An 18,108-nucleotide genomic window follows, 5' to 3' on the forward strand; every position below is an offset into this window, starting at 1 on the left:
CCAAATCACATGAAGCTGGGTGGTACTAATGCCACCTTACTAATCAAAGTGATCATATTAGGTGTGTAACTGATCATATAGATAGGATGAAGTGTCAAAGGAATCACATAAATAAGACCAAGTGTCTGCTAATGACAATAGAGAGAATTAAAAAGGAGAGAATGATCCAACATGAAAGTAGTCCACACAGCAGACTCACATAATGACAAATGCCCTAAACAGCACTCTGACCTCAGAATCAGCTCATAAGGCATTTGGATCTGACTGAAAGGCCCATGAGAGCATTTCAGGCATGGAAAACCAAGATACTGTGGCAAAAAAAAAAAAAAGATCACCATGAAGGATGTCTGTGAATGAGGTTCCAGGGTAAAGAAGAGGCCATCAAAGAAGGATGAGCTTTTCTTTGAAGGGAGGAGAGAACTTCCACTTTGCTTATGGCCTTGTCTAAATACTGCCAGAGTTTGTGGACTCAAAATGCCTCCATAGCCTTGGCAGCTCATGTCAAGAGCCTCGGGTGATTACTGATGTCATCAATACGAGTGTCAACTGTTAAATCAACATTACAGGAGTCACTGTGCACTTACTCCCCATGTAGGACCTCTGTCCTTAATGAGTTGTACTATGAGAATTAACTGTAAAACTTGTCTTCAAACAGTACTTTATACTTCGTGTGTGTGCATTAGGGTAAACTGTTGAAATCTTTACTTAATATAGAGTTGGGCTTCTGTATATAAAGATAAGTAAAAGTTAGCATTAATGAAGAATGGCACGGGCAAAGGAGCAGGAGGTGGGATGAGACTGGGGGGTGGGAGGGTGGGTATGGGGGCAAGAACTGCTATATTCCTAAAGATGTACCTATGAAATTTGTATTCATTAAACAAAATCTTTCTTAAAAAACTCACAGTGTTCATACCACACAAAATACTGGATGACGGGTGCATTATGAACACACTGATGCTAGAGAAGAGCACAGGAGATGGTCATTCATGCAATCACCCCACTAAAAATGTAAAATTGTAATTGTGACAGCTGCTATGAAAGGGGAACTGGGCCTGGCTTTGTGGTGTAGGGAGTTAAGCTGCCACTTGGCAGCACTAGCACCCCATATGAGTGCTGGTTCGAGTAGCAGTTGTTCCACTTCTGATCCAGCTCCTTCCTAATGTGCCTTGGAAAGCAGAAGAGAATGGCCCAGGTTTTTTGCCCCTATGCCCATGTGGGAGACCAGGAAGAAATATTACTATGCTCCTAAGTCTGCATATATTATATACATGACATTTGTTCACTTAACACTTTTTATTAGATTTTATTTAAGGTAAGCAATATTCATTTATTTCTCATGTACAGATTAAGAACATAGTGAGACTTCCCACCCTACCCTTCTTCCCATCCACTTTCCCACCCTTTCTCCTCCTTCCTCTATTATTCCCAAGAATTGTATCTATATTGCATCTGTTAGGACTAAAAAAAAATATGGGGCTGGTGCTGTGGCGCAGTGGGTTAACACCCTGGCCTGAAGTGCCAGCATCCCATATGGGCATCGGTTTGAGACCTGGCTGCTCCACTTCTAATCCAGCTCTCTGCTATAAACAAGAGTGTTAATTTGTAAAGTCAACAACAGGAGTCACTGTGCACTTACTCCTCATGTAGGATCTCTGTCCTTAATGTGCTGTACATTGAGACTTAATGCTATAACGAGTACTCAAACAGTATATTTCACTTTGTGTTTCTATGGGGGTGCAAACTGTTGAAATCTTTACTTAATGCATACTAAACTGATCTTCTGTAAAAAAAAAAAAAAAAGAAGAAGAAATGATCAATTCCCAACTTGACTCTCACTGCGATTAAACATGACAATAGGTCTGATCTGATTTCATCATCATTTAAAAAATCATCTATTATTTTTCACTTTATGTTTCTGTGTGGGAGCAAACTGTTGAAATCTTTATTTATTCATTAAATAAAAGTTAAAAAAATTATAGAGAGGGATTTTAATATACCTTTCTTGGATATTTATGGACTAAGCAAACAAAGAAATAAATGGGTTTAATCAATTAGTAAGCCTGTTCTCGTGGGCACATAGAGGAGCCAATAAAGAGAGAGCACATTCACTTCAGAGGTACCCGTATCTGTCCTGAAAGCAGTGCTCAGCAATGGAAAGGCAACGAATATGATGCAAAGGTCATTCTCTGAGCAGAGGCAATAAAATCATCTCCCAAAGTCTAAATATTGGAACTTAAAGACCATACTTTGAAATGATTCTCAAGTTATGTGGGAACACATAATACAAGTCAGAATACAAATGAACAGTGATGAAATTCCACATTTCAACACTTGGGCCATGGTGCTAAGGTAGTACTAGAGAAATCTTTGGAATATTTTTATATATACTGTGCAAATATGACTATTAGTAGAGCAGAGTGGTGGGGTGGTGCTGCAGCAGGTTAAGTAACCACTTGAGACAGACACATCCCATGTCTGAGTGCCTATTGAAACTTTATGCTACTCTGCCTCTGATCCAGCTTCCTGCTGATGCATCCTGGGGACAGGGCAAGGGCAGTGGATGATGGCTCAAGTCCTTGGGCCCTTTCCACTTTTGTGGGAGACCCAGATGGAGTTCTGGGACCCTGGTTTATGCCTGGCCCAGCCCAGGCTGTTGAGGTCACTTAGGGAGTGAAAGATCTCTTTCCTCACAAAGAAACTAAAATGGATGAAATGCTCCAGTGAAGGACAGAAATCAGTTGATACTTAGAAACATCACCCACACACCAAATCAAGCTATACACATTTAGACATGTTAGTGCAAATATGAAGCAACTCCAAGTCTCATACACTGCCACTAGCAGTAGAAACTGATATCAACCACTTTGAAAATGTCATAGCAAATTCCAGGAAATCTGCCCCTTGAAAAATATACATATCTCTACCCCAAGGAGATCCCAATTGTGCAGTTAACAAATGTTCTGATAATTCTCAAAACTTCTTACTCTAGGAGCATCTCACATTTTCTGCACTAAAATTTCTTGTTTACAGTCACAAACGTTTCCTGAATGTCATTAATCAATGAAGAACTGCCCAGTGTGCCAGGAAGACACAATTATGAACAAGGCGGAGTCTGCCATAGAGGGACTCATGGATGACATCAGGGACCAGAAGTATTTACTAAGGCATATGATGAAAACTAAATTGGAAATAAAGATAAGTTTGCTCAGAGATATGAACATGGGGATAATTTCCCACGGTGGGGGGGGGGGATATTCACGGAAGGCCTTGCAGGGGTGAATATGAGATTTCTTTGCAAAGAGATTTAGGGGGGAAGTGGAGATTGAGTTTGCACAGCATCACAAAAGGCACAGGGGTAAGGAAGTGCATGGTATACTGAAGGGCATGTGTAGTGATGTAGGAAGCAGCCGGGAAAGCGAATCGGGGCTAAATATCACAATCCGAGCAGGAGTCAACTGGGCGCTTGGAATTCCCAGCACCTCAAACTGTTTTCAGTTCGCTGAAAGACACGCCGGACATCCGTGGGACATTGCGGACCTATTTCAAGCGGCCGAGTTAACCTGCTTAGACATCACAGGAAACCCCTGCTCCTTCCACCGCAACGCTGCAGGCTGCCTGCCTAAGGCGACTGCCGGAGCCCGAGGGGAGAAACGCGAAAGGCCTGCGCCTGTGGGGCCCCGTGCAACAGCGCAAGGGCGTCTCCTTACTCGCGTTTTTCACCGCATCACCGCTGGCTGTCACCTGCTGCTTCCCAGGGTGAGCAGGAGCAGGACGCTGCAGTCAGAAGGGGCCCCGCAGCTGGAGAGGAGGCCCTGGGAGGCCGGGCGCCCAGGCGGGAGGCCGGCGGCCCAACGGTCCTCTTCCCCGCCGCTGCGGCAAGCCCCGCCCCTCGGCGCGCTTGTGAGGGGTTCCTGACCCCTTCCTCTCGGCTGTCAAACCAGCAGCATGCGTTTTCCAACGCAAAGGTGGCGGGCTCTCCCTGCGTCTGTATGAAGTACGCTTACACATATACAAAATCCTCACGGACAACAATTTAATATCTTTAAGGGACTGCGGTAATTTACACAGCAATGCATGAATTTCCGGAACGTCACAGGCTCATCATCGCCTGGTATCCTCAGACTTCGTAAATGTATGGCATCCACAGAGTGTCTCTCTCTCTCTCTCTCTCTCTCTCTTTTTTTTTTTTTTTTTTTGGCAGGCAGAGTGGACAGTGAGAGAGAGACAGAGAGAAAGGTCTTCCTTTTGCTGTTGGTCCACCCTCCAATGGCCGCTGCGGCCGGCGCACCGCGCTGATCCGATGGCAGGAGCCAGGTGCTTCTCCTGGTCTCCCATGGGGTGCAGGGCCCAAGCACCTGGGCCATCCTCCACTGCACTCCCTGGCCACAGCAGAGAGCTGGCCTGGAAGAGGGGCAACCAGGACAGAATCCGGCGCCCTGACCGGGACTAGAACCCGGGGTGCCGGCGCCGCAAGGCGGAGGATTAGCCTAGTGAGCCGCGGCGCCTGCCCAGAGTGACTCTCCGTAGAGGGGGACGCGGCGAACATGCCCATTTTTCCCTTGCTGCACCCCCCAGGAGCCAGCTTGGCACGCAGCCCACCCAGCAGCTGCCTGGCCTCCTTTCAGCCCAGACCACTTGGCTTCTGAGAGCTCGCGCTTCGCGTTCGCGGCCGCCTGGGAATCAGAATATTCGGGAGCCTTCTGGGTCGGATGCCAGGAAGGGCGCGGGGCAGCGGGCCCAGCCCCGCCCGCCACCATTGGGAGCCCAGAAGACAGAAGGCTGGCCCCGCATATGGGCAGCTTCGCCGAAAGGGACCTCCAGAGAGGAATCTGCGCCCCGGAGGGACGCACCAAACAAAGACCGACCGGGGATACCTGAGGCAGCGACCCCGCAAGAGACGCGCGATGGAGTGGGGCGGGAGCCGTGGCAGCGGCGGGACCAGGACTGTGTGGCAGCGTGGCTGAACGGTCGCCGGGACGTGGACGTGACCTTCTCTCACTTTGAAAAGCCACCAGCTATGGAGTGGATTTTCAGAGCACCCGGGCTGGAAACGGAACGTCCTGGGGCTGCACACCCTCCCTTACTGATTTCCTGCCTGTTCATCGTTGAACAACCCATGTTCCAAGGCCCTTTGCTTTTGGAGTCGGTGCTGGGTCCTGTTACTGCGCGGAGACCTCGACTTTAAAGGGGCACCCTAGAAAAACTCATGCGTTGGTATCGCTCCAACTTGCTAGCAAAGTTCCAATACCGAAGTGCGTTCCTGTCCCGCCCCGATCCCCAGTGTCCCCGCGACAAAGACGTTTCTCCAACATCCCGGCTCGCACGCCTTCCTCCAGCGTCCCTCCAGCCCTCCTGTTTTCCCCAACCTCCATTCCCCTAAAATGCTGTCTGATGCCGCACCCTGCAGGTAGGCAGGGTCCTCCAGGGTCCCAGCGGCTCCGCTGCCCCTCTGTACCTCTCCCTGGCCTGGCGTGGTGGGGAAGCTAGGGAAAGCCCAAAAGCTGTCACCCTTCCCCACCGCACCGACCCGAGCCTCCTCCTAGTGACAGCGGTCAGCGTTTGTCCCCATTCCAGGCCCTGGATGGGCCTGCGAGTCTCCTTGTCCTCGCTTTTCCGCTAAGGGCTGTGCCGCCCAAAGGAAGGCTCTGGCCTGAGGGTTGCGGGGAGCTCCAAACGGACGCATGGGGGCTGGGGGGAGGAGGGGCGCCGCAGCGACCGAACCGAGGACGAGCTGGTCCCACGCGGTCCACAGAGACCTCGGAGGCCAGTTCTCCGGGATTCGTGGTCAAACGCCGCGGCGGCGGCCGCTGAAGACAAGGCAGAAGAAGCCTGAACCTTTGGGGGCAGCTGCTCAGTGCGCAGCCGGGGCAAGGGAGTGTACCGCTGTCCTGGGAGTTGGGGACAGATTGGGACTGAAGCAGAGCGCGGAAAGCATAGTGGGCGAGTCACCTGGACCTTGAGAATCTGGTGAGAAACTGGCACGCGGGTGGACATCCTGTGCTCAGACTCCGTCTGACTCCTGGACACAGCCCTTTAGCCAAAGGGCCCAAACCCGGCCACCGCCTTCTTGGGGTAGTGATCATCAGGTAGGCAGTGGTAGCCAGTGCTGGCCGTCTCAGCCAGGACAGTGACACACACGGTTTACCCTCCAATTTCCCAATATAGGTAAATGGTTCTTTTGACTGAAGCCCAGAGAGTTCAGCTTATTATCAATTCTTAAGTATTATACACAAGTGAACTATTCGTGGACTATATATTTCCTTTTCCCTTAAGAATTAATAGTGGGGCCACTGCTGTGGTGCAGTGGGTTAACACCCTGGCCTGAAGCGCCGGCATCCCATATGAACTCCGGTTCGAGTCCCGGCTGCTCCACTTACGATCCAGCTCTCTGCCATGGCCTGGGAAAGCAGTAAAAGATGGCCCAAGTGCTTGGGCCCCTGCACCCACATGGGAGACCCGGAAGAAGCTCCTGGCTACTGGCTCAGCTCCAGCCGTTGTGGCCATCTGGGGAGTGAACCAGTGGATGGAAGACCTCTCTCTGCCTCTACCTCTACCTCGCTCTGTAACTCTGTTTTTCAAATAAAATAAAATAAATCTTTTTTTAAAAAAAGAATTAGTAGTAGCCTTTATCTTAGCTTAGTCCTTTAGTCTGCCCACCGTTTATTTATTTATGATTCTTTTGAAAAAGATTTTTTAAAATTTGAGAGGCAGAATTGAGAAAGAGAGAGAGAGACAGAGACAGAGACAGAGAAGGTCTTCCATACACTGGTTCACTCCCCAAACGGATGCAACAGCCAGAGCTGAGCTGAACCAAAGTCAGGAGCCAGGAGCTTCCTCCAGGCCTCACACCTGGCTGCAGGGGCCCAAGGACCTGGGCCATTTTCTGCTTTCCCAGGCCATAAGCAGAAAGCTGGACTGGAAACAGAGCAGCTGCACACCAACCTGTGCGACAGGCAGAGGCCTAGCTAACCATGCCACAGCGTTCGTCCCTATGCATGATTCATGATAGCAGGGTAAGTCTCTTCCTTTAAAAAAATAGTGTATTTTTTTAAGAGGCAGACACACAGAGATGGTCAGATAGAGCTTGTATCCACTGAGTCACCTCCCCAAATGCCCCACGGTGAGGATGGTGTGGAATGAAGCATGGAGCTGAGAACTCAATCGAGGTTTCCCATGTGGGTGGTAGGGACACAGTCACGTGGGCCACCACCAACCTGTCCCAGCAGCTGCATCATCAGAAAGCTGTAATCAGGACCTAGAGTCAAGGATCAAACCCAAGTACATCCAACATGGACCTTGGAGGTCTTAACTTGCAGGTCAAATACCCACTCCTCTTCTGCAGTGACACATGTGCAGTAGACAAGCCTTCAGTCTGGCTCCCTCTATAAACACTCTCTCCTTTCATGGCACTCTCTGACTTTCTGTTGGGACTGGTTGTTCTCTAGGGGTGAGGAACAACTCCAGACCTAAAATTTCCTTTACCCCTTTGTGTTAGGTTCCCTTTTCTCCTGATCCTACCTCCCATTGTGAAGGTTACCTCCCATTGTGAAGAGAACTTTTTCTAGAAGCTTCCTGAAAAAGGATTAAAAAATTCTCGAATACCTGTATATGATTATATTTTACCCTTACATTGACTAATTGGTTGGGAATTTCATTCTAATTAAAAAATTATTTCCCCAGGGTCTATGAAGATTGAGTCATTGTCTTCTAGCTTCCAAAGTGAGTGATGAGAAGTTCACTAATTTCGTTGGTGCTCACAATCTTGTCTATGAACAGTCTTCTCTTTCTGGAAGATTTTAGGTGCTTGCCATCATCATGGTGTCTGGAAACCCTCGATGCTGTCTTGATGAGGTGCCGCACTGCCAGCCTTTTTCCTTTATTGCATGTGACGCTCACTGGGCTCTGCAGCCTTCGTTGCCGAGAGAGCTCCAGGAAATCACTATTGTTGTTTCCTGCTGAATTCTATCACCTAGCACCAGGTCTGGCACACAGTAAGTACCCAATACAAAGTGAATAAGCAACCTCACAGCTAGGTGAACAGGGGTGTTTTGGGGTAATTGCTCTTTTCTAATTCCCTCCCTATTTCTCTTCCACTCACAGGGACACCATCAGTTTTCCTATTTTCTTATAGCCTTCCAGTTTTACTGCAGGTCTCTCTGTTTTACTTGATGCAAGATTTCATTGACTTCATTTTTTTAATTTTTGGTGCATTTATAATTTCTATAATAATGTGTTTAAATATCCAATATTTCTTCTTTGATTTTTCTATATGCTACTTATTTACAAAATGGAATATGGAATATATAGTATTTCTTGTTTTAAGGATATATAGTATCTTTTATCCTTTTAAAAATATTTAAATTTTAAAAATTATTTATCTGAAAAGTAGAGTTGCAGGGAGAGAGAGAGAGAGAGAGAGAGAGAGAGAGAGAGAGAGAAAATGAACCTTTGATCCACTGGTTCATTCCCCAAATGGCCACAATGGCTGTGCCTGAGCCAGACCAAAGCCGGGACCCAGGAACTCCATCTTGTTCTCCCATATAGGTGGCAGAGGCCCAAGCACTCCAGCTGTTTTCTGCTGCTTTCCCAGGTGCATGAGCAGGGAGCTGGATCAGAAGTGGAGCAGCAGAGACTGTAATGGTGATGTTGCAGGCAGCAGCTTAACCCTCTGTGCCACAATGCCAGCCCCTTTATTTACTTGAGAGGCAAACTGACAGAGAGAGACTGGAGATGGAGATGGGGATGGGATGGGGATGGAGATGTGCCAGTTCACTCTCTAAATATGCGCAACAGCCAAGGCTTGACCAGGCCAAAGCCAGGATCCAGGCACTCCATCTGAGTCTCCTAAGTACGTGGCAGGAACCTAAATAGTTCAGCCTCCATTTGCTGCCCCCTAGGCACATTAGCAGGAGGCTGGATCAGAAGCAGAGGCAGGACTTGACCCCAGACTCTGCAATACGATATGTAGGCGTTGCAAGCAGCAGCTTAACACACTAGGCCATAATATCAGCTCCACATCTTTTATCTTTGAGCATATTACGATATTTGTTTGCTTTTTTGCTTTTATTTTCTCAAAATTTATGTACAAAGCAGGTCAGTTTAATTCTTCTTGGTTTCCCACTTTGGGAGTTTATACTTCAGCTTTCTCTGTTCAGCTAGGTTGCTCAGCAAACATCCATCTGCTTTCTTTACTCTGCTGTAATCTTTCTTTTCTATGTCCTGCAACTTTGTACCTTCTAAAGATTGCTTCCTTGCTATTTTAGAGGAGTTGTGAGAGGGACTGGTGGTAAGTCTATGTTTCAGCCTATTAATTTCGCAAGAATGTCACACTAAACTTTAAATTAGAGAATTTAGAATTAGGCTGCTTTCTCATAAATATTTGAGCACAACATGGAAAAATATTCTTCAAGTACCATGAATTATGTGGATGGTGTTTTTTTATTTTTGAGAATAAAGTAAAATATCTCAGTAAATTGTCCTATAATCGCAAATATTTGTTTTAAAGGTGTAAATGAACCTCCTGGATATTTTTTAAATATTCTAGGGAAATTTTTGAGTATTTAGATAAATTTTGATGACAACATTTTCAAAAATCCCAAGACAAAGTAAAACTTAAGGCTTATCTACCCGAAATGAGCAGAAGAGGGAAGAAAACACAGTATCTTTAAATATTATTCTTCCATAGGGTGAGCATTTGGCACATCAGTTAAAAGGCCACTTGGAGCACCCACATCCCATTAGGGAGTGCTTAGGTTTGTCAAGGCTCCACTCTCAATCCCAGATGCGTACTAATGCATACCCTGGGAGGCAGCAGGTTATGGTTCAAGTTGTATAGTTCCTGCTACCCCACCCATGTAGCAGACAAGGACTGAGTTCCTGGCTCCTGGTTTTGGCCTGGCCCAGTCCTGGCTATTGCCAGCATTTGGGGAACGAAATAGTGGATAGGAGATCTCTGTCTATTCTTCTCTGTCTCTCTGTATTAAAAATATTTTTGGGGGGAGAGCAGTCATTTAGCTTAGTGAATAAGATATCCATGTCCCACACAAGGACACCTGGGCTCAACTTCTAGCTCCAGATATTTTTTTAAAAAAATATTTATTTATCTGAAAGGCAGAGTTACAGAGAGAAGGAGAGGCAGAGAGAGGGAGAGAGGGAGAGAGAGAGAGATCTTCCATCCATTGCTTACTTCCCAAATAGTTGCAAAAATAAGCGCTGGACCAGGCCAAAGCCAAGAGCTTCCTCTGGATCTCCCACATGGGTGCCAGGGGCCCAGGGACTTAGTTCATCTTCTGATACCTTCCCAGGCACATCAGCTGGATCAGAAATGGAGCAAATAGGACTCGAACCAGAACCCATATGGGATGTTGGCCCTGCAGGCCCCAGCTTAATCTGCCCGGCCCCAGCCCTGGCACTTGGTTCCAGCTTCTGACCAACACAAACTCTGGAACACGATGATGATTGCCTGAGTAATTGGGGTTCCTGCCACCCATGCGGAGACCTGGATTGTGTTCCTGGCTCCTGGTTTCTGCCATCCCTCACCAACTTTGCCTGTTTCAGCCATTTGGGAAGTAAACCAGCAGATGAGCAGATGGTAGATCTCTCTCTCTCTCTCTCTCTCTCTCTCTCTATATATATATATATATATATATATATTCTCTATCTCTATCCCTATCTCTATCCCTATCTCTATTCTCTATCAATATTCTCTCTCTTCCTCTGAAATAAAAATGTTAAGGTATTATGCTTCCATGTGTTTGTTTCACCCTGAAACAACTCAAAGTCCTTGTCAGTAGTGCTTTTCATCTCAGATTGGATGCTTACACTGCAGATCATTTTGCTGCCTCTGGGAGGAGCTGTCTGCAAAGAGTTTAATGAATCAGCTGTCACCGCTAATACACTGAAAATGAAACGAGTCATTGTTCAGACTCATTGTCTGCCAGAAGTACAAATGATAAAGTTTAGGTGAAAATTGTTTTTTCTCATTAACCTGAAGTCCTCAGTTCTAAGGCAGTGGTCTTTCACTTTTTAAACAATTTGCTTTGAAACAGTTGATTGATGTATATATAAAATATTAAAAAGCCAAGTTGCATTGAAGATTTTAAGATATGTTCCCTCCACCTCTTTCACCCTTCTTAGCCATGAGTTCAGTTGCTGACATGCATATTTCTAGAAAAATTGACACATACAGCCATCTTTTGATTAATCAATTTTAGATCTTAACTGACTTCTGTGTTAGCTCAGATCTTCCAAGAGCCAGCTACAAAAGCCCCCTTGAGAAGAAATGGAGACACAAGTGGGGACACAGTGTACGAGCTGACAGATTGTCATGCAGGACGTCTCACCAAGGACAGGAGACAGAGAAGGGAGGAGGGTGGGGTAGAATCAATTTGGGCTGCAGAGCAGTTCTAAGGGAATATTTGCAAAGCTGTTAATAAGTCCTCAAGCCTCAGTCTCCCTTCTGAGGCCGCCACTGTATCCCAGGGACTGACCTACCACAGTGTACCTTTTGCTCCTAGTCATTTGCTGAGGATGGCCCATAGCTAAGCATGGCCTCTGTGTGAGAGTGGTGATGGATTTCACAGTGCAATGGGCCCTTTGGCCACTTATGCCCCTGCAGTTGGATAGCTGAGAAAGGGCATTCTCATGCCTGCTGCCACTTGCAATATGATTGCAGAGGGTTTCACTTACTTTACACAGACCCCTCCCTTTATTGTTCCCTCCAATATAATTATACACACATTTGGGTTACATCCATATCCACTGCTTTCATTAGTAGGTTAGTGTAATTTTGCTCATATCTGAGCCAGATAATACACAAAATTATGTTTATCAAATAATGTGTTCCTAAGGATGTTTATGGCCTCTATTTCCCTCTTTATTTTTCTTTGAATTGATAGAGAAAATTTTCTACAATTTTCCCTAACTCTGTAAAATATCACTCATTATAAATTTCCATTGTGTCAAATTTATATCAAACGTGCTAAGTTTAGAAGTGAGCTGATAAATATTTAACAACCAACTCTCCTGGGGTTGGGGTAACATTCTGTCTATTATTTTATAGAGAGAGGTCTTCTATCCCCTGGTTCACTTCCCAGATTCCCACAACATTTGAAGACAGGCCAGGTCAAATCCAGGATCCAGAACCCAATCTGGATCTCCCATGTGGATGGCAGGGACTCAGCTCCATGAGCCATCATTGCTGCCATCCTGGGTGTGCATTAGCAGGAAACTGAAATCAGAAACAGAGCCAGAACTCAAATCCAAGCCCTGAGATATGGGATGTGGGAAACTCAAGTGGGGACAACCTTGGCAACAAACAGCTACTCTTCTATTTTTTCACAGTGTAAAACATTCCTACAACCACAGGTTACAAGGTATTCATGTGATGTCACTGAATGTGGCATTGCGAAAAGAGATGCACAGTGGGTCCTGTGAGCCATGCACAAACAGGCTGTCTCTTACCACAGGACAAACAAGTTCATGCTCTTGTACCTACTGAGATAATGCTTTGGGACCCCTCTTCCTCCTGCTCCAATGGGAACTTCTCATCCTTCACATCTGCTGGAACCTCAACTGTTCCTGCATTTCTTTGTTTTTCTTTCAAGTCTTGCATCTGATGTGATGCGACATATCCTCCAGTTACTTCTGATAGAGGCTGTACAAGAGGCAAGAGGCTCCCAGTTCTACTCAGCATTACGTTTGCAAGCTTGCATCCTGGTATCCTTCTATTGCTTTGGTCAGTTTCCTGGAAGTCTAATTCAAAACTTGTCTCCCCAGAATTTTGAACAATGCTATTGAAAAGTCTGATATCATTATCTCTAAAATCTGTTGAATGTGACACTTATTCTCTCTATAATTTTTTTTTTCTATCTTTGTTGATCTGCACTTCCTTGAGAATTCACTCAGGTAAACATCTTATCACAGTCAGATACAAATATAATAGCCCTTTCAAGAAGAGCAGCCATCTTCATCTATTGTAGATATCCTTCTATGGCCTTATTGATACTTTCCTCCTTTCATATTTTTATTTAGATTTTGATTTTTTCTAACCATTCTATAAGACATATATGGGCATCTTAGATTTTTAGAAATACTTTTCTTTCTTATTTCCCTTTTTTCCCCCTTTTGTCCCTTTTTCTAGCTATTTCCTCAACTTTACCTGGCAAAGTTTCCACATACTTTTTTTTTCCTATTACTCATTTGTAATTTTCAAAAATTTTGTTTTATTCTCTGATAATTCTATTGTAGTCATTTTTTGTTGTTGTTCCTAATGTCTTAACTCCCTAAGGATATCAATCATAGTTTCATGGTCTCATTGAAGTTTTCTTCTCGTCGTTGTTTCTTCTTTCAAAAAACTTTCTTCGTTAGTTCTTCAAAACTTGTTTGTGATCTTTCTCATCCTTGTGGGAGACCTGTTTTAAATACCCAGCAATCTTTGCATGGCCAAGCTCTAAAATATGATTGGAAGTTCTGGAGGCAGGTAAAGGACTTCCATCAGCACACGTCCGGAGGGCCAGAGGACTTTTCCATTTTGGATGCCCAAAGGTTAGAATCTGTAGATCTTTTCTCTTGAGTAGCTTAGCTTCTCAAACAGCTGCTAATCCCCTGCCTAAAGACAGCAGTTTCAGTGCTGGCATTTGGAGAACATTGAGGGAAGTGACTCTCTTCTACTCTGTTTATAACAGTCTTAGAGACTTTTGTTTAAACATTAATTGGGGGCTTACATTGTAATAGGTACTGAGAGATATTTGGTCATCTTAAGAAGGAAGGGTGATGCTACTGCAAAGTTTGCAAGCTCGTGAGCTGGCCCTGTATTCAACTCACTGACGTATTAGGAAGGTAGAAAAAGAACCCAACATGTTGTAAAACCATCTACTTCACAGCACCTGGGTGTTTGGCACCATTTCAACAAAATAGTTCGTTGAATTTTCCTCTGGTCACTGACTTGAAGCCTATTGACTTAACCTTTTGTTATATTTCATACAAGGCTCTACATCTTGGAACTTTATCTTTAAAATAAGGCTCATGCTTTGTTACTATCTAATGACTACTGTGAAATTGATGGCCACTCTTTGTTTTTAAAAAGACTCCAGGGGGATATTATTTACCTAACAAAAGGTCAAGGGTTACCTCAGCTTTGTTGAACACAGGGAGAACTTGTAATAAACTCACGCAGACACACAGAAAGAAAGTACCAAGAAGAAATTCATAAAAATCTATTTATGTTCTATTATTAGGAAGACTAAGAAAGCATTAATTTGTAAACTTTCTTGCATACTAACAATAAATTAAAATGCCACTAATTCCCACCTTCCTGCATATTCCACATGGCTCCAAGTTCCTCATTTCATTTGACTTTTGCAAATAAAAATTTCATTGTTATGAAAAAGTCATGAATTGACAACTTGCCAGGTATATCATTTTGGTTGTTGGTACCTGGCCTTCCTGTGCACATCAAAAAGGCAGCTGAGTCTCTGGGTAGGAAACTCCTCATATTCGCTGCTGTTTGCTCAGGCATTGGGTGACCAAGATCACTACCCTTTTATGTTTACTGTCCTAGACTATGTGCTTTCTCAATATTTCTTGCACAAAGCTTGAGATTGCAAAAGGGGAAATCTATGCTTTACTCAGAAGTTTACAGTTATGTATGGAGAAATTAAAACTTACTTTTTTTAATTCAAAAAATTAATAATTTCAGACTTTCAGAACTGTGGCATACAAGTATGGACTTCAACCAGTTTCTCCAAAAGGTAATATCTTCTATAAACCATGCTACAATTACTAAAACTAAGGTGTTAACATTATTAATATTCTGTGACTAATGCTCTTCTTCCAATTTTACCAAATGTCCCACAGATTTTAAAACATCCAAATTGATTTGGTAATAAGATATAGTTGGTAATGTATAGTTTTGTTTGTTTCTGCCATGAAGAGAATCTTAGTTAATCTGATTTGCCATGAAAAGCAATAACTTTGTGGCTAACCAGCCTGCCCTCCTCTCCTGCCTACCCAGTCCCTTTACAAGAACACATCACAGGAACCCCAGGGCCCTCCTGTCCACAATCCTCACTTGCATGATGGGAAATGCCACTAACTGGACTCAACCCCCTCTACACAGCACGAAATAGGATGAATAAGGATATCTCTACAAAGTATTCTGTTGTGCTATTATCTTAGGATAGAGTCATGGCAGAGACAGAGGCAAAGGTGGGTGAGGTCCTGGGATCGCTTAGAGATCAAAGTTTACCAGATGGGGACAGAGTTCACAGATCACCCAGAAAGGGGCTATGTCTAAGAGAACAGGGGCTGAGTCATCTAGGCCAACAGTTTTTCTCAGGTATGTATAAGGGTAAGGCAGCCAAACATTCATTATCCTCCTTCCCTCTGAGCCTCCACCACTCCCGAGGGACAAGGGCAAGGGGCTGCTCGCAGTGAACAGTCAGAATTCTCCCAAGGCTTCATCTCATTCCCAGAGCTTGTGCCAGGCAGTGAATGGACATATCCTCTGTATGACATCTCTCCTGTGAGTACTAGGGCCTGCAGGATGTCAGGTATTGATACAATACCCTTGGTCACATCTGGTCCACCACTGCAAGTCAGTGAACTCTGCTTCTGCCAGTCTGTTGATGATGGTCTCCAGAATCTCACATGGGTAGCGCTTGAGGACAGCCTCACGGTACTGTGACCAAGGCTGCAGGGCTTTAGTCACAGACTCATCTAGGTTATTGTAGATCTTTGCTGCTGCCAGAATGCTAACTTCAAATCTGGAGTAGATGTGACCCACAAGCCCTTTCTCATCCACCACTGGCAGGGCTGAGACTCAATACTGGACACAGATGCCCAGAGCCACAAAGATGGGGGTGTTTGTGTAGACCATAGCAACATTGGTATATGTGCTATTCTGTAGCTCTTCCAGAGATTTGGACATGAATTGCAGCTTGAGGAGGTCAGAGATAAATTTGAGGATGCACTTGTAGATGAGGTCAAACAAGGTGTTGCCTATTTCCAGGCCAATAACTGGCAGTCTATGGGTCTTGTTTAGAATTAATGAAGAGAGAGCATCAAACAAGCTGGCATTAGGAGAAATACAGACAAGTGGTTTGAAGGAATCTTGTAGGTACACTTCTCTCCAAGTTTCTATCTTAGGTTCTTCTAGCGCATAGATTTGTACCAAGGTTGATTTATAGCAGCAGTGCAGGATATTGATGAAGTCAGCAACAATCAGCTTGCCCACAACTTTTCTTCTTACTATCCCACAAAGTGGAGCTGGCACACGATCAGTCATCCACACAAAGAAAGCCTTCTTCACTTGTAGGGAAGTGTCGAATACAACGAGTTTGGAGCTTTGGAGGATCAGGTCATAGCAGCGATGAGACTTCATGAAGTGAGTGTACATGCAATTGTTGCATTCTGGGGTGTCTTAAGTATGCTCATTTTCCAAGCCTGGGCACCTATCTGAAGAAGTGACCATCTCCATTTTATGAGGTACCTGCTTGGTTTGTTCACTTTAGGAATGATAACATACAGTTTTTAATTTAAGATTTCCCTCTAAAATGTACCTACCACCTGAGATCGTTTTGTGGTCTTAGAGAAAACACTGATGTTCTCACAATGAGGCTCTCTAAAAATCATCAGTTGTGTGCACAATGTTATAAAGATAAATTGGTAAATGAATGGACTGAATGTGTACCCCCAAAATTTGTATATTGAAATCTTAATCCCCAAAGTGATGATATTAGGAGGTGGGCATTTGGAGCAGAGGACCCTCTTCATAGTAAGTAGTCATGAGGGTGTATTTTGAATCACTGTCATGTATACCGCAATTTTGCTTATCCATTTCTCCATTGATAGACAATCTAGGGCTGTTTCCACATTCTGGTTGTGCTATGCAAGTGTCTATCAGAATCCTGTTTTCAACTCCTTAGATATCTACTCAGAAGTGAAAATACTGGATCATATGGTTGTTCCCTTTAGATGTCATGGTTATTTTAATGCTGTTTGTCACCTTCCTTGTATTTCGTTCATATCTGAAATGTCATCACTATGCTGTACTCTCTCTTTGCTTTAAGATCTGTGAATTTCATAATTTTAGATATTCTTATAAACACCGGGAATAAGAAAGCAGGTTAGATAGTAACTAATAAAAAGTAGCTGCATTATGTCAGCTTCATTTTTTCATGGTCAATAGCAGATGACTAATAAGTTACTACATGACTCAAATAAATATACTTACAGCGATTTGAAATTTGCCTGGTTTTAACTTGTTGCTGTAAACATATTGAAATTTAAGAGCACCCACACATTCATAGTATTTTTGTTTACAATTTGGTTATTTTATAACATCATTCTTCTGTGCTCCTTCCTAACTTTCAATGCCACTTTGTCTTTCTCAAACACAGACTTAATCTTGTTGGCTTTCTATATGTCACCCATTCTTGGCTCATCTCTATGTTTTTAAGACTATGTACTACTGGATCATAGACAAGTTCTTCCGAGCTTTGATTTCCCCAAATTCCCAGTTACACAATTCCTGTTCACTCTGGATGACTTAACATGTTATAAACATGCTGACAATTTCTACAACACATGTTATACCCACACACCCTTTCATGTCACTGTGCCCTTCTCTGTAATATGATCTTGCACTTCCTCCTCTTCACAAGGCACTTTGTTAGTGACTTTACAGAAGCACTAAACTTAGTTTTCCTTGTCGTCAGGAGGTGGGAGGGTGCTTATTTACAAACACTTGATCTCCTGATCTGTTAAACACTCTTGAAAGGAGGAATCACATCTTCATCTCTGGTTTTTCTACAGTTGGCGACATTTTTAAGTCAAAGTTGAGCAATGAAATTCATGCAAAAGTAATATCTATTCTAAAGTAAATTATAGAAAAAGAATTGTTTATGTTTGAAAAAAGTATATAAGATGGTTTAGTCTATTTGTGTTGGATATTGTCTATATTGAATTAACTAAAGAAACACTCAATTTTACAACCGTATTAGATAATGTAGGTTGACTGAAACTACCATATTATTTGAAATATTTAAATCACATCATTCCAAACTGAACTCAAGATTGAGTGGTCTTCTTTTGCTTCCAAGTAAGTAG

The 18,108-nt window shown here is 44.0% G+C and overlaps 1 protein-coding gene and 1 pseudogene across 11 annotated transcripts in view; one reads left to right on the forward strand and one right to left on the reverse strand.

The window, feature by feature from the left end:
• Positions 1–18,108, forward strand: part of LOC138843592 (rho GTPase-activating protein 20-like) — a 1,064,354-nt gene that overhangs the window by 163,500 nt on the left and 882,746 nt on the right. The gene's annotated exons all lie outside the window — the stretch shown is intronic.
• LOC100342601 (5'-AMP-activated protein kinase subunit gamma-1 pseudogene) lies at positions 15,370–16,477 on the reverse strand (annotated as a pseudogene).

The sequence above is a fragment of the Oryctolagus cuniculus genome, chromosome 8, assembly GCF_964237555.1.
Source record: "Oryctolagus cuniculus chromosome 8, mOryCun1.1, whole genome shotgun sequence".
In the NCBI taxonomy this organism is placed as follows: Eukaryota; Metazoa; Chordata; class Mammalia; order Lagomorpha; family Leporidae; genus Oryctolagus; species Oryctolagus cuniculus.